Source organism: Oryctolagus cuniculus, chromosome 12, assembly GCF_051225735.1.
Source record: "Oryctolagus cuniculus isolate XC-2025 breed Fujian yellow rabbit chromosome 12, ASM5122573v1, whole genome shotgun sequence".
Classification (NCBI taxonomy): Eukaryota; Metazoa; Chordata; class Mammalia; order Lagomorpha; family Leporidae; genus Oryctolagus; species Oryctolagus cuniculus.
The window spans coordinates 93575510-93602429 of NC_142878.1; the positions used below are offsets into that span (position 1 = coordinate 93575510).

Genomic DNA, 26920 nt, shown 5'->3' on the forward strand with positions numbered 1-26920 from the left:
CAATTGATCACACTGATAGGTCTAAGAGTCAAAGGGACAACACAAACAAGACTAGTGTCTGCTAATACTAGCTGACAGAATCAAAAAGGGAGAGAACGATCCAACATGAGAAGCGGGATACACAGCAGATGCATAGAATGGCAGATGTCCTAAACAGCACTCTGGCCTCAAAATCAGCCCTTAAGGCATTCAGACCTGGCTGAAGAGCCCATGAGAGTATTTTAGGCATGGAAAGCCAAGACACTCTGGGAAAAAAAGAAGACCGAAATGAAAGATCTGCTCGAGTGAGATCCCAGTGGAAAGAACGGGGCCATCAAAGAAGGAGGTACCTTTCTCTGAAGGGAGGAGAGAACTTCCACTTTGACTATGACCCTGTCAGAATAAGATCGAAGTCGGTGAACCCAAAATGCTTCCATAGCCTTGGCAACTCATGACTAGAGCCTAGGGAGATTACTGACGCCATAAACAAGAGTGTCAAATTGTTAAGTCAACAACAGGAGTCACTGTGTACTTACTTCTCATGTGGGATCTGTCCTTAGTGTGTTGTCCAATGTGAAGTAATGCTATAACTAGTGCTGAAACTGTATTTTTACACTTTGTGTTTCTGTGTGGGTGTAAACTGATGAAATCTTTACTTAATATATACTGAATCGATCTTCTGTATATAAAGATAATTGAAAGTGAATCTTGATGTGAATGGAATGGGAGAGGGAGCGGGAGATGGGAGGGGTGTGAGTGGGTGGGAAATTATGGGGGGAAGCCTATGTAATCCATTATCTGTACTTTGGTAATTTATATTTACTAAATAAAAAAATAAAAAAAGGATTTTAATTTCATGAGAGATTTTCTTTCATGTTCTCCATGGATTTTAGTAGTGCATGCTTTTGCTTTTGATTACTTCTGTACAATCTTATCATCAATATTTGGAATTCTATTTCTTGCATTTCTTCTGTCTCATCTTCATAATCTTGTATTCAAGTGTTCTGTTTTTTTGGGAGCATGATGTTGTCTTCCTTATTCTTGTCTCTTGGGTTGTTGCATTTGTTGTTCAGCATTTGTGGAGGTACTCGTTGGTTTCTTCTTTTTCCCCCCACTTTGGCAGCTTTTATCATTGTACTATGACTCTATAGATAAGTGGAATGTCTGCTTTCAGTGAATGTCTAGAGGCTTGTAGTGGATGTAGCCAGAGAGCTCTGTTCAGTTCTCTAGAGTTAAGGGCATGCCTAAGTTGATACTCTCCGGTTTGACATGGTAAATCTTCACTCTCTTTTTTTAATCAGAAGGGAATTATTTCTGCTCAGCTGAGCCCTTCTCCTTGATGGAGTCCAGTGCCTGACCACTAGCCAAAGTGGATATAATATTCCTCTGCTCTGTCCCAAGGACCACACAAAGGATCTGTGCAATCCTCAGTATAAGTTAAGATTTTCCAGCAAATCTCTCACCAGGTGTCCAGGACTTCTGGAGCTTGTGGTGTCCCTCTGAGACTGCTCAAAGTCTCATCCACACCATGAGTTCTTCCACACACACACTCATTTTTTCCACAGTCCTGGTTCTGAAGCTTCACACATTCACAAGCTTCTAACCTCCTGTTATTTCTCCCCACTGGAGTCAGGAATCTCCAGTCGGCTGATTGCCAGGCACAGAAATGAGCTGGTGCAGCTGTTATGTATGTCCAAATTGGCCTGCTCTATTGGCTTGTATGGCTTTGTAAGGTGATCAGAGAGAAATGTGTTCATACCCTCTTTTTTTTCTCTCCTCTAGTTAGGCTGGTGCACTTTCCCTCACATAGCTTCAAACCTCACTTCCTCTAGGGTCTTCCTTCTGCTTTTTCACCAGAGTCTCAGGCTTCTGCCATCTTGTTTCACCTCACTTTGCAGCGATGGTGCATAGGCTCTTGGATATCGGAGTCCTGAGCCATGGGTGCCCATGCCCTCCAAGTAGTAGAGTTTCCTCTGCCTTTTTTTCATAACTCTTCCCCAAGACTACCACCTTTTTAAAACTATTTTCCCCTGGGCTAGAGAAATAAGCTCCCTCCCTATTCTGCTATCTTGTAACCACCACTGGCTTGCCAATAGGCTTCTTCTAAAGGGCATTTGTAGATTGGCAGCGACAGCAAGCAGAAAGTAAGGTCACTGTGTACTTCCTACCTCCTGCTAGCAGGTGGCTTCCTCTATGACCAACATCCTGCATGGAGAGCATGTTGGCTGTGGCTAAAGAACAACATTCACAATGATCATCACCCAAAGCCGCAACCCCATGGGAGACCTGGATTCTCAGATATGTTATATCTACTTGGATCAGTTTTGGTAGGTTATATGTATCCACAGATAAACAATTTTTTACATTTTTTCATTTATCCTTGTTAATATAAATTAGTGATGCCTATTATATCTGTGATATGCATTGTAGTTTCCCCTTCTTTGATTTTATTTACTTGAACCTAGTTTTTAAAACCTAGCGAAAGGATTGTTTCTTCTATTAAAAATAAAATCTTTATTTTGCTTATCTTTAATGTTAACATTCCATTTATGACCTATGCTATTAATTTCATCTTGTATTTGGCTTATTCTTGTTTTCTAGGACTCTTGAGATGGATACTTAGGTTGTTGATTGGAAATCTTTCTGTTTAGATGTTTGGCCATGGCAATGTCTGTGTATAGAAAGGCTATTGACTTTTGTGTGTTAATATTATATTCTGCTACTTTAACAAAATTTTTTTATGAATTCTAATCATCTACTAGTGGACTCTTTTGGCTTCCCTACATTGAGAACCATGTCATTTTCAAATAGGAATAATCTGAATTCCCACTTTTTAATTTGTATCCCTTTGATTTCCTCTTCTTATCAAATGGTTATGTCTAAAACTTCAAGGTGTATATTGTTTGTCTTTTTAAACAATAAAATAAAAAAACAAAAAAACTGAATTAATAGAAAAATACATGATGAGGCAACAGAGGTATATGACTAAATATTTTTAATGATGGATCTGAAATGACTAGTGTTTGTGGCACACATTATTTTGCAATGGGATTGGCCACTGCTTGCAATGCTGGCCTCCTATGTTGTAGTGTTATTTTGTGTATATTCTATTAATGAACCTGGGAAGGCAATGGAACATGACCCAAATGCTTTGGAATGTGCCCATATAGCAGATGTAAATAAAATTATTTGCTCCTGGCTCTGTCCTCGCCAAAACCTGTTTATTTTAGCATCTTGGGAAGTGAGCCAAGAAAAAGATGCTTCATGTGTCTGTGTCTCTGTTTTTGTCTTTCATTTCTCTGCCTTTCAAATAATTAAATATTTAAAAAGAAAAGGCTGAATTCAGTTAATAATCCTTGAGGTTATTTTAATTAGCTAGACTCACTCTTTGCTCATCACTCCCTTTATTTATACCACTTGGACTATATAATCTTCTGTATTCAGGACAAATTAATCACTATAGCTTCCTTATTGACTCAGAAGAGTCAAAGGAGTGGCTTATGATTAGCCAATTTTTTGGTGAGTATGATGTTCACAATTTTTCTCATTTTGGAGTATCCCTTGGAAACTATATGTCCATTCCCAGAAGGAACAACTCCTATTGGCAGAGGTGTGTGATGAACAAAGAGAGCAATTCCAGGAAAAGGACATATAAACTCACAAAGTCCATGGTGCTGAGCTAGCTCATTCATCCCTGAAATTTCATTTTTATCTCAAGCAATATGAAATTGGGACCTATTTTTTCATCATGTACTAGTTTCTGAGCTCTGAGATGAGGGAACCTAGGCTTGGAAGCTCAAGTTTAAGGTTCCCACATTTGTAGAATATCACTTAGGACAATGGCAGTATAGAAAAAACACAGGAATTTGAACAGGGAAAATCATATCTGTGCAATAAAGGAAACCAGGGAGAGGCTGTGGGCCTAAAACCAGTACACTCTCTTACTCCCACTGAAGTTCACATTAGCCATGGCCATTCCCTGTTAGACAAGAACAACAGTGGCAGTAGAGGCTCTATGTAATTCTTGTGTTGATATCTTGCATGAGTTATAGAAGAAACTAGCGAACAGAGAAAGTTAAGATCTGACTCTCAGACCTATAAATAAAGATTTGATAGATCATCAAATGAATGTATAGAGAAATGAATTTCAAGAGTTTTGAATTAATTCCCAGAGACTGGAACTTTTGTTTTGTGCAATGAATTTAAATGCACCCACAGTAAGACTCATTATTTTATTCTGGTAAATGTACTATAGTAGTTTTATGAATTCTGGAATATTACCCATGAATAACACACTAATTATTTGATTAGGTCACAGCAAATATCTTTTGATGATTTAGATATAAGTTGCCATAGGAATATTAGCTTCTTGGTTAAGTATCTTAAAGTAGAACAGCATCATGTTTTCCATATTTATACATGTATCTATAACAAGCAGATGTGTGTTTAGAAATACAGTATAAGGGCACCGGTCTATTTAAAAGATATGTTAAGGGACTTAAAGGGAGATTTAGATTCCAATACAATAGTACTGGGGGACTTCAATACTCCACTCTCAGAAATAGACAGATCATCCGGACAGAAGATCAACAAGGAAACAGCAGATTTAATTGACACTATTGCCCAAATGGATCTAACAGATATCTACAGAACTTTCAACCCTACATCTACAGACTTCACATTCTTCTCAGCAGTGCATGGAACCTTCTCTAGGATTGATCACATACTAGGCCATAAAGCAAGTCTCAGCAAATTTAAAAGAATTAGAATCATACCATGCAGCTTCTCAGACCACAGCGGAAGGAAGCTGGAAATTAGCAACTCAGGAAGCCCCAGAAAGTATGCAAACACATGGAGATTGAACAACATGCTCCTGAATGAACAATGGGTCATAGAAGAAATTTAAAGAGAAATCAAATTTTTTTTCTGGAAGTAAATGAAGACAACAACACAACATATCAAAACTTATGGGATACAGCAAAAGCAGTATTGAGAGGCAAATTTATAGCAATAGGTGCCTATATCAAGAAATTGGAAAGGTACCAAATAAATGAGCTTTCAGCGCATCTCAAGGACCTAGAAAAACTGCAGCAAACCAAACCCAAATCTAGTAGAAGAGAAATAATTAAAACCAGAGAAGAAATTAACAGGATTGAATCAAAAAACACTACAAAAAATCAGCCAAGCGAGAAGCTGGTTTTTTGAAAAAATAAACAAAATTGACACCCCATTGGCCCAACTAACTAAAAAAAGAAGAGAAAAGACCCAAATCAATAAAATCAGAGCTGAAAAAGGAAACGTAACAACAGACACCACAGAAATAAAAAGAATCATCAGAAATTACTACAAGGACCTGTATGCCAGCAAACAGGAAAACCTATCAGAAATGGATAGATTCCTGGACAATGCAATCTACCAAAATTGAACCATGAAGACATAGAAAACCAAAACAGACCCATAACTGAAACAGAAATTGAAACAGTAATCAAGGCCCTCCCAACAAAGAAAAGCCCAGGACCAGATGGATTCACTGCTGAATTCTACCAGACATTCTTTTTTGGGGGGGGGATTTTTTTTAAACTTTTATTTAATGCATATAAATTTCCAAAGTACGACTTATGGATTACAATGGCTTCCCCCCCATACCGTCCCTCCCACCCACAACCCTCCCCTTTCCCACTCTCTCTCCCCTTCCATTCACATCAAGATTCATTTTTGATTATCTTAATATACAGAAGATCAGCTTAGTATACATCAAGTATGGATTTCAACAGTTTGCTCCCACACAGAAACGTAAAGTGAAAAATAATAGATGATTTTTTTTAAGTGATGATGAAATCAGAGCAGACCTATTGTCATGTTTAATCCCAGTGAGAGTCAAGTTGGGAATTGATAATTTCTTTTTTTTTTTTTTACAGAGGATCAGTTTAGCATGCATTAAGTAAGGATTTCAACAGTTTGCACCCCCATAGAAACACAAAGTGAAATATATTGTTTGAGTACTCATTATAGCATTAAATCTCAATGTACAGCACATTAAGGATAGAGATCCTACATGAGGAGTAAGTGCACCGTGACCCTGTTGCTGACTTTACCAATTGACACTCCTGTCTATGGCATCAGTAATCTCCCTATGCTCCAGTCATGAGTTTCCAAGGCTATGGAAGCCCTCTGAGTTCTCCGACTCTTATCTTGTTTAGACAAGGTCATAGTCAAAGTGGAGGTTCTCTCCTCCCTTCAGAGAAAGGTACCTCCTTCTTTGATGACCTGTTCTTTCCACTGGGATCTCACTCGCAGAGATCTTTTGCCAGAGTGTCTTGGCTTTCCATGCCTGAAATACTCTCATGAGCTTTTCAACCAGCTCCGAATGCCTTTAGGGCTGATTCTGAGGCCAGAGTGCTGCTTAGGACATCCGCCATTCTATGAGTCTGCTGAGTATCTCACTTCCCATGTTGGATCACTCTCCCCTTTATTTATCCTATCGGTTAGCATTAGCAGGTACTAGACTTGTCTATGTGCTCCCTTTGACTCCCAGTCCCTCCACCATGACCAACTGTGAACTGAAACTGATCACCTGGAACAGTGAGATGGCATTGGTACATGCCACCTCGATGGGATTGAATTGGAATCCCCTGGTATGTTTCTAACTCTACCATTTGGGGCAAGTCAGCCTGAGCATGTCCCAAATTATACATCTCTTCCCTCTCCCATTCCCACTCTTAAGTTTAACAGGGATCACATTTCAGTTAATTTTCAACACTTAAGAATAACTGTGCATCAATTACAGATCTAAACCAGTCATATTAAGTAGAACAGACAAAAAAACTACTAAGAGGGATAATGTATTAAGTTGTTCATTAACAGTCAGGGCTATGCTGATCAAGCCACCGTTTCCCATAGTGTCCACCTCACTCCAACAGGTTTCCCTCTTGGTGTTCAGTCAGTCGTCACCGATCAGGGAGAACATATGGTATTTGTCCCTTTGGGACTGGCTTACTTCACTCAGCATGATGTGTTCCAGATTCCTCCATTTTGTGGCAAATGACTGGATTTCATTGTTTCTTACTGCGGTATAGTATTCTAAAGAGTACATATCCCATAATTTCTTTATCCAATCTGTCGTTGATGGGCATTTAGGTTGGTTCCAGGTCTTAGCTATTGTGAATTGAGCTGCAATAAACATTAGGGTGTAGACCTCTTTTTTGTTTGCCAATTTAAATTCCTTTGCGTAAATCCCAAGGAGTGGGATGGCTGGGTCGAACGGTAGGGTTATCTTCAGGTTTCTGAGGAATCTCCAGACTGACTTCCATAGTGGCTTGACCAGTTTGCATTCCCACCAACAGTGGGTTAGTGTCCCTTTTTCCCCACATCCTCACCAGCATCTGTTGTTGGTAGATTTCTGTATGTGAGCCATTCTAACCGGGGTGAGGTGAAACCTCATTGTGGTTTTGATTTGCATTTCCCTGATTGCTAGGGATCTTGAACATTTTTTCATGTGCCTGTTGGCCATTTGGATTTCCTCTTTCGAAAAATGTCTATTGAGGTCCTTGCCCATCTCTTAAGTGGGTTGTTGGTTTTGTTTTTGTGGAGTTTCTTGATCTCTTTGTAGATTCTGGTTATTAACCCTTTATCTGTTGCATAGTTTGCAAATATTTTTTCCCATTCTGTCGGTTGTCTTTTCACTCTCCTGACTGTTTCTTTTGCAGTACGGAAACTTGTCAATTTGATGCAATCCCAATAGTTGATTTTGGCTTTGACTGCCTGTGCCTCCCGGCTCTTTTCCAGAAATTCTTTGCCTGTGCCAATATCTTGAAGGGTTTCTCCAATGTTCTCTAGTAACTTGATGGTGTCAGGTCATAGATTTAGGTCTTTAATCCACGTTGAGTGGATTTTTGTGTAAGGTGTAAGGTAGGGGTCTTGCTTCATGCTTCTGCACGTGGAAATCCAATTTTCCCAGCACCATTTATTGAATAGACTGTCCTTGCTCCAGGAATTAGCTTTAGATCCTTGATCAAATATAAGTTGGCTGTAGATGTTTGGGTTGATTTCTGGTGTTTCAATTCTGTTCCATTGGTCTATCCATCTGTTTCTGTACCAGTACCATGCTGTTTTGATTACAACTGCCCTGTAGTATGTCCTGAAATCTGGTATTGTGATGCCTCCGGCTTTGTTTTTGTTGTACAAGATTGGTTTAGCTATTCGAGGTCTCTTGTGCCTCCATATAAATTTCAGCACCATTTTTTCCAGATCTGAGAAGGTCTTCGGTATCTTGATTGGTATTGCATTGAATCTGTAAATTGCTTTTGGGAGAATGGACATTTTGATGATATTGATTCTTCCAATCCATGAGCATGGAAGATTTTTCCATTTCTTGGTATCCTCTTCTATTTCTTTCTTTAAGGTTTTGTAATTTTCATTGTAGAGATCTTTAACGTCTTTGGTAAAGTTTATTCCAAGGTATTTGATTGTTTTTGTAGCTATTGTGAATGGGATTGATCTTAGAAGTTCTTCCTCAGCCATGGCATTGTCTGTGTATACAAAGGCTGTTGATTTTTGTGCATTGATTTTATACCCTGCTACTTTGCCAAACTCTTTTATGAGTTCCAATAGTCTCTTAGTAGAGTTCTTTGGGTCCCCTAAATACAGAATCATGTCATCTGCAAAGAGGGATAGTTCTGTGTTACACACAGAAACACAGAAACACGGTCATCAATATGAAAGAAGGTAAAGGAAGGAAACCAAGGAAGGAAACCTCACAGCAAAAGATCACAGGGAATTCAAAGCATATATTAGAACTTATCTTTGGCAAATGGCAGGGCAAAGTTACCACTTATCATTAGTCACTTTGAACGTGAATGGCCTGAACTGTCCAGTTAAAAGACACCGATTGGCTGATTGGGTTAAGGAACAAAACCCATCTATTTGCTGTTTACAAGAAACACAGCTTTCCAACAAAGATCCATACAGACTGAAAGTGAAAGCCTGGAAAAAGATATACCATGCCAACAGAAATGAAAAAAGAGCGGGCGTAGCCATCTTAATATCGGACAACATAAACTTTACCACAAAAACTGTTAAGAGAGACAAAGAGGGACACTATATCATGATTAAGGGATCAATTCAACAGGAAGATATAACAATTATCAATGTATATGCACCTAACTACAGGGCACCAGTTTATCTAAAAGATTTGTTAACGGACTTAAAGGGAGACTTAGACCCCAATACAGTAGTACTGGGGGACTTCAATACTCCACTCTCAGAAATAGACAGATCATCCGGTCAGAAGATCAACAAGGATACAGTAGATTTAAATGACACTATAGCCCAAATGGATCTAACAGATATCTACAGAACTTTCAATCCTACAGCTAAAGATTTTACATTCTTCTCAGCAGTACATGGAACCTTCTCTAGGATTGACCACATACTAGGCCATAAAGCAAGTCTCAGCAAATTCAAAAGAATTAGAATCATACCATGCAGCTTCTCAGACCATAAAGGAATGAAGTTGGAAATTAGCAACTCAGGAATGCCTAGAGCATACCAAACACATGGAGATTGAACAACATGCTCCTGAATGAACAATGGGTCATAGAAGAAATCAAAAGAGAAATCAATTTTTTTTTCTGGAAGTAAATGAGAATAACAGCACAACATACCAAAACTTATGGGACGCAGCAAAAGCAGTGTTAAGAGGAAAGTTTATATCAATAGGTGCCTACATCAAGAAATTGGAAAGACATCAAATAGATGAGCTTTCAATTCACCTCAAGGATCTAGAAAACCTACAGCAAACCAGACCCAAATCTAGTAGGAGAAGAGAAATAATTAAAATCAGAGAAGAAATCAACAGGATTGAATCAAGAAAAACATTACAAAAAATCAGCCAAACGAAGAGCTGGTTTTTTGAAAAAATAAACAAAATTGACACCCCATTGGCCCAACTAACTAAAAAAAGAAGAGAAAAGACCCAAATCAATAAAATCAGAGATGAAAAAGGAAATGTAACAACAGACACCACAGAAATAAAAAGAATCATCAGAAATTACTACAAGGACTTGTATGCCAGCAAACAGGGAAACCTATCAGAAATGGATAGATTCCTGGACACATGCAACCTGCCTAAATTGAACCAGGAAGACATCGAAAACCTAAACAGACCCATAACTGAGACAGAAATTGAAACAGTAATAAAGGCCCTCCCAACAAAGAAAAGCCCAGGACCAGATGGATTCACTGCTGAATTCTACCAGACGTTTAAAGAAGAACTAATCCCATTTCTTCTCAAACTCTTCAGAACAATCGAAGAAGAGGGAGTCCTCCCAAATTCTTTCTATGAAGCCAGCATCACCTTAATTCCTAAGCCAGAGAAAGATGCAGCACTGAAAGAGAATTACAGACCAATATCCCTGATGAACATAGATGCAAAAATCCTCAATAAAATTCTCGCCAATAGAATGCAACAACACATCAGGAAAATCATCCACCCAGACCAAGTGGGATTCATCCCTGGTATGCAGGGATGGTTCAACATTCGTAAATCAATCAATGTGATTCACCACATTAACAGACTGCAAAAGAAAAACCATATGATTATCTCAATTGATGCAGAGAAAGCATTTGATAAAATTCCACACCCTTTCATGATGAAAACTCTAAGCAAATTGGGTATAGAAGGAACATTCCTCAATATAATCAAAGCAATTTATAAAAAACCCACAGCCAGCATCCTATTGAATGGGGAAAATTTGGAAGCATTTCCACTGAAATCTGGCACCAGGCAGGGATGCCCACTCTCACCACTGCTATTTAACATAGTTCTGGAAGTTTTAGCCAGAGCCATCAGACAAGAAAAAGAAATCAAAGGAATACAAATCGAGAAGGAAGAAGTCAAACTATCCCTCTTTGCAGACGATATGATTCTGTACTTAGAGGATCCAAAGAGCTCTACTAAGAGACTATTGGAACTCATAGAGGAGTTTGGCAAAGTGGCAGGATATAAAATCAATGCACAAAAATCAACAGCCTTTGTATACACAAGCAATGCCATGGCTGAGAAACAACTGCTAAGATCAATCCCATTCACAATAGCTACAAAAACAATCAAATACCTTGGAATAAACTTAACAAAGGATGTTAAAGATCTCTATGATGAGAATTACAAAACCTTAAAGAAAGAAATAGAAGAGGATACCAACAAATGGAAAAATCTTCCATGCTCATGGATTGGAAGAATCAATATCATCAAAATGTCCATTCTCCCAAAAGCAATTTATAGATTCAAGACAATACTAATCAAGATACCGAAGACCTTCTTCTCAGATCTGGAAAAAATGATGCTGAAATTTATATGGAGGCACAAGAGACCTCGAATAGCTAAACCAATCTTGTACAACAAAAACAAAGCCGGAGGCATCACAATACCAGATTTCAGGACATACTACAGGGCAGTTGTAATCAAAACAGCATGGTACTGGTACAGAAACAGATGGATAGACCAATGGAACAGAATTGAAACACCAGAAATCAACCCAAACATCTACAGCCAACTTATATTTGACCAAGGATCTAAAACCAATTCCTGGAGCAAGGACAGTCTATTCAATAAATGGTGCTGGGAAAATTGGATTTCCACGTGCAGAAGCATGAAGCAAGACCCCTACCTTACACCTTACACAAAAATGCACTCAACGTGGATTAAAGACCTAAATCTACGTCCTGACATCATTAAGTTATTAGAGAACATTGGAGAAACCCTTCAAGATATTGGCACAGGCAAAGAATTTCTGGAAAAGACCCGGGAGGCACAGGCAGTCAAAGCCAAAATCAACTATTGGGATTGCATCAAATTGACAAGTTTCCGTACTGCAAAAGAAACAGTCAGGAGAGTGAAGAGACAACCGACAGAATGGGAAAAAATATTTGCAAACTATGCAACAGATAAAGGGTTAATAACCAGAATCTACAAAGAGATCAAGAAACTCCACAAAAACAAAACCAACAACCCACTTAAGAGATGGGCCAAGGACCTCAATAGACATTTTTCAAAAGAGGAAATCCAAATGGCCAACAGGCACATGAAAAAATGTTCAAGGTCGCTAGCAATCAGGGAATGCAAATCAAAACCACAATGAGGTTTCACCTCAGCCCAGTTAGAATGGCTCACATACAGAAATCTACCAACAACAGATGCTGGTGAGGATGTGGGGAAAAAGGGACACTAACCCACTGTTGGTGGGAATGCAAACAGGTCAAGCCACTATGGAAGTCAGTCTGCAGATTCCTCAGAAACCTGAAGATAACCCTACCATTTGATCCAGCCATCCCACTCCTTGGAATTTACCCAAAGGAATTTAAATTGGCAAACAAAAAAGAGGTCTGCACCCTAATGTTTATTGCAGCACAATTCACAATAGCCAAGACCTGGAACCAACCTAAATGCCCATCAACGGTAGACTGGATAAAGAAATTATGGGATATGTACTCTTTAGAATACTATACCGCAGTAAGAAACAACGAAATCCAGTCATTTGCAACAAAATGGAGGAATCTGGAACACATCATGCTGAGTGAAGTAAGCCAGTCCCAAAGGGACAAATACCATATGTTCTCCCTGATCGGTGACAACTGACTGAACACCAAAAAGGAAACCTCCTGAAGTGAAATGGACACTATGAGAAATGGTGACTTGATCAGCATAGCCCTGACTGTTAATGAACAACTTAATACATTATCCCACTTAGTAGTTTTTTTGTCTGTTCTACTTAATATGACTGGTTTAGATCTGTAATTGATGCACAGTTATTCTTAAGTGTTGAAAATTAACTGAAATGTGATCCCTGTTAAACTTAAGAGTGGGAATAAGAGAGGGAAGAGATGTATAATTTGGGACATTCTCAAGCTGACTTGCCCCAAATGGTAGAGTTAGAAACATACCAGGGGATTCCAATTCAATCCCATCAAGGTGGCATGTACCAATGCCATCTCACTAGTCCAAGTGATCAATTTCAGTTCACAATTGATCATAATGAAAGGACTGAGAGTCAAAGGGAGCACATAAACAAGTCTAGTACCTGCTAACACTAACCGATAGAATAAATAAAGGGGAGAGTGATCCAACATGGGAAGTGAGATACTCAGCAGACTCATAGAATGGCAGATGTCCTAAATAGCACTCTGGCCTCAGAATCAGTCCTAACAGCACTCGGATCTGGCTGAAAAGACCATGAGAGTATTTCAGGCATGGAAAGCCAAGACACTCTGGCAAAAAGATCTCTGTGAGTGAGATCCCAGTGGAAAGAACAGGTCTTCAAAGAAGGAGGTACCTTTCTCTGAAGGGAGGAGAGAACCTCCACTTTGACTATGACCTTGTCTAAACAAGATAAGAGTCAGAGAACTCAAGGGGCTTCCATAGCCTTGGAAACTCATGACTGGTGCATAGGGAGATTACTGTTGCCATAAACAGGAGTGTCAATTTGTAAAGTCAACAACAGGAGTCACGGTGCACTTACTCCTCATGTAGGATCTCTGTTCTTAATGTGCTGTACATTGAGGCTTAATGCTATAATGAGTACTCAAACAGTATATTTCACTTTGTGTTTCTGTGGGGGTGCAAACTGTTGAAATCTTTAATGTATACTAAACTGATCTTCTGTAGAAAAAAAAAAGAAATTATCAATTCCCAACTTGACTCTCACTGGGATTAAACATGACAATAGGTCTGATCTGATTTCATCATCACTTAAAAAAAATCATCTATTATTTTTCACTTTATGTTTCTGTGTGGGAGCAAACTGTTGAAATCCTTACTTAATGTATACTAAGCTGATCTTCTGTATATTAAGATAATCAAAAATTAATCTTGATGTGAATGGAAGGGGAGAGGGAGTGGGAAAGGGGAGGATTGTGGGTGGGAGGGACGGTATGGGGGGGAAACCATTGTAATCCATAAGTCGTACTTTGGAAATTTATATTCATTAAATAAAAGATAAAAAAAAGAAATACAGTATAATTATCAGAAGTGAAAACAAAGGGAAAGCAAATAATAATCATCATAAAACCTGTTCCCACATTTGAATTTATCCATTTTTAACTTTTATTTATTAAATATAAATTTCTAAAGTACAGTTTATGGATCACAATGGCTCCCCCCTAATAAATTCCCACCCACCCACAACCCTCCCATCTCCTGCTGCCTCTCCCATTCCATTCACATCAAGATTCATTTTCAATTATCTTTATGTACAGATCAATTTAGTCTATATTAAGTAAAGATTTCAACAGTTTGCACCCACACAGACCAATTAAGTGTAAAATACTGTTTGAGTACTAATTATAGCATTAATTCACATTGAACAACACATTAAGGACAGAGATCTACATGAGGAGTAACTACACAGTGACTCCTGTTGTTAACTTAACAAATGGACACTCTTGTGTAAGGCATCAGTACTCTCCCTAGGCTCTAGTCATGAGTTGCCAAGGCTATGGAAGCATTTTGAGTTCACTGACTTCAATCTTATGTCAACAAGGTCATAGTCAAAGTGGAAGTTCTCTCCTCCCTTCAGAGAAAGGTACCTCCTTCTTTGATGGCCCCGTTCTTTCCACTGGGATCTCACTCACAGAGATCTTTCCTTTAGGGTTTTTTTTTTTTTTGCCAGAGTGTCTTGACTTTCCATGCCTGAAATACTCTCATGGGCTCTTCAGCCAGGTCCGAATGCCTTAAGGGCTGATTCTGAGGCCAGGGTGCTGTTTAGGACATCTGCCTTTCTATGATTCTGCTGTGTATCCCGCTTCTCGTGTTGGATCGTTCTCTCCATTTTTAATTCTATCAGTTATTATTAGCAGACTCTAGTCTTGTTTCTGTGATACCTTTGACTCGTAGGCCTATCAGTATGATCAATTATAAACTGAAGTTGATTACTTGGACTAGTGAGATGGCATTCGTACATGTCACCTTGATGGGATTGAATTGGAATCCTGTGGAATGTTTCTAACTCCACCATTTGAGGCAAATCCAATTGAGGATGTCCCAATTTGTACATCTCCTACCTCTCTTACTCCCACTCTTACATTTAACAGAGATTACTTTTCAGTTGAATTTAAATACCTAAGAATAGTTGTGTGTTAATTACAGAGTTCAACCAATAGTTTTAAGTAGAACAAAAAAATACTAAAAGTGATAAAGTTTTAACTTACAGATCAACAGTAAGGACAAGGGCTTATCAAGTCACTGTTTCTTATAGTATCCATTTCACTTCACCATGTTTCCCTTTTGGTGCTCGGTTAGTTGTCACCAATCAGGGAGAACATATGATATTTGTCCCTTTGGGACTTGCTTAATTCACTGAACATGATGTTTTCCAGATTCCTCCATTTTGCTGCAAATCACCACAGTTCATTGTTTTTTACTGCTGTATAGTATTCTATGGAGGACATGCCCCATAATTTCTTTATCCAGTCTGCTGTTGATGGGCATTTTGGTTGATTCCAGGTTCTAGCTATTCTGAATTGAGCTGAAATAAGAATTCATCTATTTTTAACACATGCCTTTCAAATATGAGTTTGAAACCCTAAAATTTAACCACTAGAGTTCCACTTCATTAGTGTGTGGTTGAAGATGAATTCTTTTGCATCATGCATTTTGTCTTGCGAGTGAAGTGATTACTCAGGAAACATACAAATCACTCTTCTTGTTTCTTTTTGTATCTCAAAGAAACATTTTATTTAATGAGTACAAATCTCATCAGTACAACTTTAGGAATATAGTGATTCTTCTCACTATGCTGCACTCCCTCCTCCACTCTCACCCCACTCCTCCTCCCTTGCTCATTCCAAGTTCCCTTATCCTTTAAGATACATTTTATTGAACTTTACACATAGAAGACCAACTTTTACAAAGTAGATTTCAACAATTTACACATACGAACAAGCACAGACAAACACACACACAAACCGAGAACTAGTTTTACAGTTAATTCTCATAATACAATTCATTGCAGACAGAAGTCCTTTATGGAGAGTATGTGCACAGTGACTCCTGTTGTTAATTTAGCAAATACCACTCTTATGTATGATATCAGTGATCACCCAAAACTCTTGTCATGAGCTGTCTACGTTATAGAAGCTACAAAGGCTATAGTTGTATCCAAAATCTGTATCAGTATCTAGACAAGTCCTCAAGCAAAGTTGAAGCACTCTTCACCTGTCAGACAAAAGTGCATCCTTCTTTTATGGCCACTTCTTTCCACTGGGATCTCTCTCACAGAGATCCTTCATGTAGAAATTTTTTTACCACATTGTCTTGGCTTTTGATGCTTGAATTGCTCTCATGTGACTTTAACCTGACCAGAATGCCTTATGGGCTGATTCTGAGGACAGAGTGTTATTTAATGTGATTCTCATTCTATGTGTCTGCTCTGTGTACTGCTTCCCATGTTGGAATATTCTCTCCTTTTTAATTCTGTTTATTATTACCAGACATTTCATATTATTTATATGATCCATTTAACATGTAATCCTATCTATATTATCAATTTAACACTTAATATGTTCACTTTAACAATTAAGATGACATTTTTTACTATCCAGTTTGATGGGATTTGAGGTCCCATACCAAGATTTTAAACTGTACCCTTAGAAGTAATCTGTAGGAAAGTATACTGGACAATAGAGCTTCACAGTTACAAAATTCCTTCTTCCTGTGTTATTCCAAACATTATGCTTAATGAGATCTATTTTCAATTGACTTTATAAACCTCCACTGTGATATAGCCTTGACTAAACAAGTTCAGAGTTGGTGAACTCAAGGGGCTCCCATAGCCTAGACAGCTCATGGCAAGATCCTCAGGTGATTGCTGACATCATAAATAAGAGTGCCAGTTATTAAACCAACAATGGGAGTCACTGGGTACAGGCTCCTCATGTAGGATCTCTGTCCTCAACGTGTTTTACTATGAAACATAAAGACAACATTACTAGTTGAACAATACCCTATACTTTGTGTGATTGTGTGAAGGCAGTCTGTTGAAATCCTTGCTTAGTATATACTAAGTTGATTTCTCTATATGAAGGTAATTGAAAGTGAAACTCGATGAAGAGCAGGATGGGAGAGGAAGTGGGAGAGGGGAGGGTCACAGGAGGGAGGGAAGTTTGGGGGGAAGCCACAACAATACAAAAGTTGCACTTTGTAAATTCACATTTATTAAATTAAAAAAACACATGATTAACTCAATGTTAAGAAAGAGTTCAACAAATAGTATGATGCATAGGAAAAAAAAAAAAAAACTCTCTCTCAACAGTCAAGACCAAAGCTGTTCAAGTCATTGCTTCTCAAAGTGTCAATCTCAGTTTTACGCATTTTCTTTTAGGTGCTCTGTTAGTTATCACAGATCAAGGAAAAATATGGTATTAGTATATTGGGACTGTCTTATTTCACTCAGTATGTCTTCCAGATTCATTCATTTTGTTGCAAATGAATGGATTTCATTGTTTTTGTCCATTGTGTAGTATACAATAGAGTATATATCCCATAATTTCCTTATCCAGTCTTTAGTTGAAGGGCATTTACGTCAATTCCATGTCTTAGCTATTGTGAATGCAGCTTTAATAAACATTGAGGTACAGATAACATTTTTCATTTGCTGATTTCATTTCTGTTCGGTAAATTTCCAGGAGTGAAATGGCTGGGTCCTATGGTAGGTCTATATTCAGATTTCTGAGGTATCTCCAAACAGTCTTTCATAGTGGCTTTACAAGTTTACATTCCCACCAGCAATGGGTTGGGGTACCTTTTGCCTCACATTCACATCAGCATTTGCTGCTTGTTGATTTATGTATGAAAGCAATTCTAAATGGAATGAGGTGAAACCTCACTGTGTTTTTAAAGATTTATTGAATTTATTTGAAAGACAGAGTTACAGAGAGAGTTAGAGAGAGAGATAGAGGTCTTCCACCTGATGGTTCACTCCCCAGATGGCTGCTATGCCTAGAGCTGTGCTGATCCGAAGCCAGGAACTTCTTCAGGGTCTCCCACATGGGTGCAGGTTCCCAAGGACTTAGGCCATATTCTATTTTACCCAGGCCATAGCAGAGAGCTGTATAGGAAGAGGAGCAGCTGGGACTAGAACTGGCACCCACATGGGATGCCTGCACGTCAGGCCAGCGATTTAACCCACTGCACCACAGTGCCAGCCACATCACTGTGGTTTTAATTTGCATTTCCTTGATGGCTAGTGATTCCAGATATTTTTTTTTTATTTGTCTCTTGGCCATCTGTATTCCTGTTTTGAAAAATATCTATTTAAATGCTTGGCCCATTTTTCACTGGGTTGTTTCTTTCATTGTTGTGGAGTTTCTTGATCTCTTTATATATCCTGGTTATAAATCTTTCATCAGCTGCATAGTTTACAAATAATTTCTCCCATTCTATAAGTTGTCTCTTCACTTTCTGAGTGTAATCCCATTGTTAATTATGGCTTTGATTGCCAGTGCTCCTGGTTTCTTTTCTAAGGACTCTTTGCCTGAGCCAATTATCTTGCTGACTTTTCCCAATGTTCTTTAATAATATGGTGTTATCAGCTCATAGATTTATGTCTTTGATCATTTTGAATGGATTTTTGTGTATGGTGTAAAGTAGGGGTTTTGCTTCATATTTTTGCATGTGGAAATCTAGTTTTCCCAGCATCACTTGCTGAAGAGACTGTCCTTACTCCAGGGATGTGTTTATGCTCTTTGGTTGAATATAAGTTGGTTGAAGATGCTTGGATTGACTTCTGGTGGTTTTTTTGGTTTGTTTGTTTGTTCATTTTGTCTATCCATCTTTTTTTCACCATTACTAGGCTGCTTTTATTATAACTGCCTTGAAGCATGTCTTGAGACCTTGTATTGTGATGCCTCTGACTTTGTTTTTGCTCTATAATATTGCTTTAGCTATGCAAGGTCTCCTGTGTTTCTTCATCATTTTTCTAGATCTTAGAAGAATGTCTTTGCTATTTTGATTGGTATCACATTGAATTTGTAAATTGCTTTTAGAATAATGGACATTTTGATGATATTGCTTCTTATAATTCCTGAACATGGATTTTTTTCCATTTTTTACCTTCTATTTCTTTTTTAATGTTTTATAATTCACATCATAAAGATCTTTGGCATTGTTGGTTAAATTTACTCCATGTTATTGTGAATGGGAATGATCTGAGAAGTTCTTTCTAAAACATGCCATTGTGTATACCATCTGTGTATACAAAGGCTGTTTTAATTTCTGTGTATTGGTTGTATATCCTCCTACATTACCAAACTCTTCCATGAGTTCACATAATCTCTTGGACGAGTTTTTTGGATCCATCTGCAAATAGAGATGTCATCTGCAAATAGAGATAGTTTGACTTTCTCTTTACCAATTTGTAACTCCTTGATTTCTTTTTCTGGCTAATGTCTCTGGTTAAATCTTCCAGGATTATACTGAATAGCAATGTTGAGCGTGGGCATCCTTGTCTAGTTCCAGATCTTAGTGGGAATGCTTCTAACTTTTCCTCATTCAATGGGATGCTGACTATATTTTTGTCATAAATTTCCTTGATTGTGTCAAGAGTTTTTCCTCTATACTCAATTTGCTCAGTTTTCATCATGAAAGGGTGTTGTATTTTATCAAATGCTTTCTCTGCATATAGAGATAATCATTTGGTTTTTGTTCTTAAATTTGTTAATGTGATGTATCACATTGATTGATTTGCAAATATTGAACCATCCATGCATACCAAGGATAAATTCCACTTGGTCTGGGTGAATGATCTTTAGATGTGTTGTTGGATTCCATTGACTAGAATTTTATTAAGGATTTTTGCATCTATTTGATTTAGGGAAATTGGTGTGTAGTTCTCTTTCTCTATTGTGTCTTTTTCCGTGTGTAGAAATTAAGGTGATGCTGGCTTCATGGAAAGATTTTGTGAAAATTCCCTCTCTTTCAATTGTTTTGAATAACTTGAGAAGAATTGATATTAGTTCTCTTTAAATTTCTGTTAAAATTCAGCAGTGAAGCCATCGGGACCCCAGCTTTTCTTTAGTGAGAGGGTCTTTATTACTGATTCAATTTTCATCTTGGAAATTTGTCTGTTTAGGTTTTCTATGTATTCATTGCTCAATGTAGCTAGGTTGTTTGTTTCCAGGAACCTGTCCATTTCATTTAAGTTTGCTGACATGCAGCTCTTTGTATTAATTTCTTGTTATTCACTTTATGATGTCTTTTGTTACATTTCCTTTTTCATCTCTAGTTTTATTAATTTGCATCTTTTTTTTGGTTAGTTGCCCAACTATGTGTCAATTTTATTTTTTAAAAAATCAACTCTTTTTTTTTTACAGGTAGAGTGGACAGTGAGAGAGAGAGACAGAGAGAAAGAAGGTCTTCCTTTGCCGTTGGTTTGCCCTCCAATGGCCGCCGTGGCCAGCGTGCTGCAGCTGGCGCACTGCGCTGATCCGAAGGCAGGAGCCAGGTGCTTATCTTGGTCTCCCATGGGGTGCAGGGCCCAAGGACTTGGGCCATCTTCCACTGCACTCCCTGGCCACAGCAGAGAGCTGGCCTGGAAGAGGGGTAATCGGGACAGTATCCAGCACCCTGACCGGGACTAGAACCTGGTGTGCTGGCACTACAAGGCTGAGGATTAGCCTATTGAGCCACGGTGCCGGCCACAGCTCTTTATTTTGCTGATATTTTATATTGTTTTTGGATTCATTTTTTAAATTTCCTCTCTAATTTTGATATTTATTTTCTCCTATTAGTTTTGGGTTTGGTTTGCTCATTTTCTAGATCCTTGAGATGCATTGAAGCTCATTTATTTGGTGTATTTCCAGTTTCTTGATATAGGCACCAATTGTTACAAACTTTCCTCTTAACATTGCTTTTGCTGTACACCATAAGTTTTCTTTTTTTTTTTTTTTTTTTTGACAGGCAGAGTGGACAGTGAGAGAGAGAGACAGAGAGAAAGGTCTTCCTTTTGCCGCTGGTTCACCCTCCAATGGCCGCCGCTGCAGCCGGCGCACCGCGCTGATCCTGGCAGGAGCCAGGAGCCAGGTGCTTTTCCTGGTCTCCCATGGGGTGCAGGGCCCAAGCACCTGGGCCATCCTCCACTGCACTCCCTGGCCATAGCAGAGAGCTGGCCTGGAAGAGGGGCAACCGGGACAGAATCCGGCGCCCCAACCGGGACTAGAACCCGGTGTGCCGGCGCCGCAAGGTGGAGGATTAGCCTATTGAGCCACGGCGCCGGCACCATAAGTTTTCATATTTTGTTCTTGCTTCATTTGTTTCCAGAAATTTTTTAATTAAACGCATCTATTTGCTGCCTACAAGAAACACAGCTTTCCAACAAAGATCCATACAGACTGAAAGTGAAAGGCTGGAAGAAGATATACCATGCCAACAGAAATGAAAAAAGAGCGGGCGTAGCCATCTTAATATCGGACAACATAAACTTTACCACAAAAACTGTTAAGAGAGACAAAGAGGGGTAGTATATGATGATTAAGGGATCAATTCAACCGGAAGATATAACAATTATCAATGTATATGCACCTAACTACAGGGCACCGGTTTATCTAAAAGATTTGTTAAGGGACTTAAAGGGAGACTTAGACCCCAATACAATAGTACTGGGGGACTTCAATACTCCACTCTCAGAAATAGACAGATCAACAGGACAGAAGATCAACAAGGATACAGTAGATTTAAATGACACTATGGGCCAAATGGATCTAACAGATATCTACAGAACTTTCAATCCTACAGCTAAAGATTTTACATTCTTCTCAGCAGTACATGGAACCTTCTCTAGGATTGACCACATACTAGGCCATAAAGCAAGTCTCAGCAAATTCAAAAGAATTAAAATCATACCATGCAGCTTCTCAGACCATAAAGGAATGAAGTTGGAAATTAGCAACTCAGGAATGCCTAGAGCATACCAAACACATGGAGATTGAACAACATGCTCCTGAATGAACAATGGATCATAGAAGAAATTAAAAGAGAAATCAAATTTTTTTTCTGGAAGTAAATGAGAATAACAGCACAACATGCCAAACTTATGGGATACAGCAAAAGCAGTGTTAAGAGGAAAGTTTCATTTCAATTTTAATTTCTTCTGTGACCCACTGTTTATTCAGGAGCATGTTGTTCAGTCTCCATATGTTTGCATATGTTTCAGAGATTAAGTTGCTGATTTCCAGCATCATTCCACTGTGATGTGAGAAGAAGCGTAGTATGATTTTGATTTTTTTTTTTTTTAGAATTTGCTGATGTTTGTTTTATGGCCTAGTATGTGGTCAATCCTAGAAAAAGTTCCATACACTCCTGAGAATAATACGTATTCTGGAACTGTAAGATGAAAATTTCTGTAGATATCTATTAGATCCATTTGGTCTATAGTGTTGATTACCTCTGCTGTTTCCTTGCTGAATTTCTGTCTGGTGGATCTGTCCATTCCTGAATGTGGGGTATTGAAGTCGCCCATTACTATTATGTTTGAATCTATGTCTCCCTTTTGTTCCTTTAACGTTTGTGTTAAATAGTCAGGTGCCCTGTTATTAGGTGCATATGCATTTATAATAGTGATATACCCTCCTAGCCTGTAGGATTTCTGATGAGAAGTCCACTCTGAGTCTAACTGGAGATCCCTGAAATAAATCTAGTGTTTTTCTTGTGAAGATTTTAGAATCTTTTCTTTATGTTTTACTGTGGAAAGTTTGATTATAATCTATCATGTTGAATACAGTTTCTGGTCATATATTTTAGGAGTTCTATGTGCTCCTAGTACTTAAATGTCCCTTTATTTCTCCAAATTAGGGAAGTTTTCTGTTATTATTTCACTGAAAAGGCCTTGTAATCCATCCCATCTTTCCAAAACTTCAGAAATTCCTAGAACTTTTATGTTGGGTCATTTGAGAGTATCTAAAATTTACCAACAGTGTGTTTTAAATTCTAATTTCTTCTTATGTTTGATCTCTTTCCTTTTTTTTGTCTTCTAAGTCAGATATTCTTTCTTTTGATTCACAGATTCTTTTGTTAAGGCTTTCCACTGCATTTTCTAATTTGCTCTATTGACTTCTTCATTTCCAAGATTTCATTTTGATTTCTCCTTAAGTTCTCCATTTCATGGGAGAAAATTTCTTTCATGTCATGTATAGATTTTATTAGTTCATGCATTTTCTTCTGATTACTTTTAAGCAATCCTGTGATCAATATTTTGAATTCTATTTCCAGATATTTTTTAATCTCATCATCTTCACAATCTATTATTGTAGTATTGTGTTCTTTGGGGAGGGGCATCATTTTGTCTTCCTTATTCTTGTTTGGTGCATTTGTTATTTAGTATTTGTGGAGATACTCATTGTTTTTGTTTGTTTGTTTGTTTTTTGCTGTGACAGCTTTTATCTGTGGACAATGTCTGTGTTCATTATCAGTTTGTCTGCTTTCAGGAAATACCTAAAGGCATGTGGTGATTGTAGCCAGGGAGCTCTGTTCATTGCTTCAGAGTGAAGGGTGTGTCTGAAGTGACACACCAATTTTGGCATCTTAAATCTCTTTTTTTATTAGAGGGGAGGTTTCTTCTTGTCTGTTGGTGTAGATTCATCTGAGCTCCTCTCCTCAAATGAGACCAGTGCCTGGGTGCTAGCCCCGGAGGGTATATTATTTGTTGGCACTGCCACAAGGACCACACAAAGGATCTGTGCCATTTTCAGTATCAGTTTGGATTCTCCAGCAATGACCCTTGCCTGGTAACCAGGGAATGCTGATTGTGTGGAGCCTCCCACAGTGACTGCTCAAAGTCCCGGTGACACCCTGAATACTCCCACACAACCTCAGTATTTACACAGTCCTAGCACAGAAGCCTCACACAGTCTCAAGCAGCATACCCCCCTGCCTGATCTCCCCACCAGATCAGGATTCTCAGCTTGGCTGCTTTCAAGATGCTGACACAAGCTAGCACAGCTGTCATATGTGTCAAAATGGCACTTGTTCTATATCACTTTCTTACATGTTGCAGTTGCAGGGTGCTATGGACAGAGAAAATGTGCCCCCTCTTTTTTTTTCTCCACTAGTTTGGCAGGTACATTATCCCCCAATTGGCTCCAAGTCATATCCTCTCTAGGCTCTTCCTGCAGCTTTTTCACCCATGGATTTGGCTTATGCAGTCTGGTCTCACCACACTCTCCTCTCTGATGTGGAGGCTCTTGGCTGCTGGAGTTCTGAGTTGTGAATCCCTCCATGTAGGTCCACTTTGTCCCTCCAATGTGTAGAGCTTCCTCTGCTTTTTTATCCAAAACTCTTGCCTGAATCTGCACTCTTTCCATTTTTTTAAAAACTATCTTCCCCAAGAATAGAGCAGCAAGCTCCCTCCCTACTCTGCAATCTTGCCCCTGATCCCTATTATTGTTTTCTAATGGAGGAAAGCTTACACGTGTCTGTGGATTTGTTCAACATCAAATGTTAATAACCTTGATGAGTAGGGGAGAATTTAATTCCATGCAAAGGTAAATCAGAAGAAATTAACATATATGTTCAGGTACAGGACTCCATCCTTTATTAATGTGTGGGTGGTAGGAACCCAAGTGCTTACACACCAACTACTGCCTCATAGACATCTTACCAGGATGCTGCCTTGAATATGCAGAATATCAATCATGCAACTGGGCATGTTGGTATTAGATATGGTATTTCCCAAGCAGCAGACTAACTTGCATCACAACATTTAACATTCCCAAGTCTGATGGTTTGCTATGAAATTTTGCCTGGGCCCTGTATCTCCAACAGGAAGTTCTGAGGCTTCTTCATAATAAAACTTTTCAAATCATGTTGGTGTTATATTCACTGAATGCCAAGAAGCATTTTAGGGAAGAACTACATGAATATTTGGAAACTGGGAGGTGTTTTTTGCAATAATTACTATAAAGATATAGTATAATAAATGTGTATTATATTCATTTTTCTACACAGCTGTGGACAAAAATACCCTGGTTGCAAGAAGAATATATTCTATAGAACATCAGTGTATAAAATCAAAATATATTCTAGTGAAACTAACAATATGAAGTACCATGAAGTATATTTGTAGTAATAGAACAATAGTTAACATCACCCAAGTATTTTTTCTATAGGGTAGATTTTAGTTTAGTGACAGCATTTGTTTCTTTCTGTGGTATTTTGCAGCTTGACTCACAAGCATTCTTAAAATAACCAATTGCTTCTTGGCAGTAGCATTTTAAACAAATTAAGTAGCAAGTACATGTTTCTTTTAAGATAAGGATTACTTGTGCCTTATCACTGCCAATCAGTATAATTGTTGGTGCTCTTTGAAGGAGGTCTTCCTTGGCCCTTGTCATGTGTAAAGCACTGTTACTACTGAGGGAAGCTGACTTTTTTTCTACAGCTAATGAATTTGGTATTTTGTATTCATGATATTGTTATGAGTACAGGAGCAAATCATACCAGTTCTCTCACATTTCCATTTTTCTTCTCATCCAGGTACAGTCCTAATGCCCACTACATGTTTCCAAGGCCAAAGTAAATGAACACACACCAGTAAGTTGTTTATTTTTGTTTGCATTATATTGTGATATAGCAGCTTTATGAGTGTATTTTATTAAAATCATGAAATAAATATTTGACAACATAAAATTGTCATGATTATAAAGCATTAGAAATATCAAACCTGATATCAAATTTGTTTCCAATCTCTGTGATGCTATAACAGTAACATGCTTATCATGTTATTCAAATTGGAACATAGAATTTCCTAAATTATTGTAAAATATAAAGCCTGAATTTGTATTTATTGGTCTTATTGATGATATAGTAGAGGTGGTTTAGTACCAACATAGTAATATACACTGAACTAGTAAAAAGTTGGGGCCAGCACTGTGGCACAGTGGGTTAATGCCCTGGCCTGAAGTGCTGGCATCTCAAATGGGTGCCTGTTTGAGACCCGGCTGTTCCACTTCTTTTTTTGTTTGTTTGTTTATTTGTTTGACAGGCAGAGTTAGAAGTGAGAATGGTGCTCCAAAGCCAGGAGCCAGGTGCCTCTCCTGGTTTCCCATGCAGGTGCAGGGCCCAAGGACATGGGCCATCCTCCACTGCACTCTCCAGCCACAGCAGAGAGCTAGACAGAATCTGGCACCCTGACTGGGACTAGAACCCAGAGTGCCAGCACCGCAGGTGGAGCATTAGCCTATTGACTCGTGGCACCAGCCTTGGCTGTTCCACTTCTGATCCAGTTCTCTACTTTGTGCTGGGAAATCAGTAGAGTATGGCCCAAGTTCTAGGGCCCCTGCACCTGCGTGGGAGACCCGGAAGAATCTCCTGGCTCTTGGCTTGGGATTGGCACAGCTCCAGCCATTGTGGCCAATTGGGAAGTGAACCAATGGATGGAAGACCTTTCTCTCTCTCTCTCTCTATCTCTCCTTACTCTGTGTAACTCTCGCTTTCACATAAATAAATATTTTTACAAATTAAAAAAAAAAAACTAGGAAAAAGTTACCTAGTGTTAAGAAAACAAATGACTGAATATTATTTTTTTGTGGGTGAATTTCTTGAATAGTGTGGTTCCTAATAGTTTCTTGGAGGTTGAATGGAATTCATGGGCAGGAATAGGAATGTGTAGGGAACAGAATCTGCAGCAGTTAGGTGTTTTTTTAGGATTTATTGCTTTATTTTGAAGGGGACAGAGTTACAAAAATAAAAGAAGGGTAGAATGAATCTGAGAATCTTACATCTGGTGGTTCACTCCCCTAAGAGTCACAATGGCCAAAGTTAAGCAATATTAAAGCCAGGAGGCAAGAGATTCATCTGGGTCTCCCACCCAATGCAATGGCCCATCTCCCAATGCTTTCCCTGGCACATTTTCTAAAGCTTGGATTGTAAGTGGAGTTGCTAGGACTGAAAGCTCCATCC

General features: G+C 38.6%; 1 long non-coding RNA gene across 7 annotated transcripts in view; it reads left to right on the forward strand.

The window, feature by feature from the left end:
- LOC149123167 (uncharacterized) overlaps window positions 1–26920 on the forward strand; it is a 119148-nt gene that overhangs the window by 22638 nt on the left and 69590 nt on the right. For all 7 annotated transcript variants that reach the window (XR_016218567.1, XR_016218571.1, XR_016218568.1 and 4 more), the window contains exon 2: window positions 25496–25552. This is a non-coding gene — a long non-coding RNA (uncharacterized LOC149123167). The remainder of the gene's footprint in view (window positions 1–25495; window positions 25553–26920) is intronic.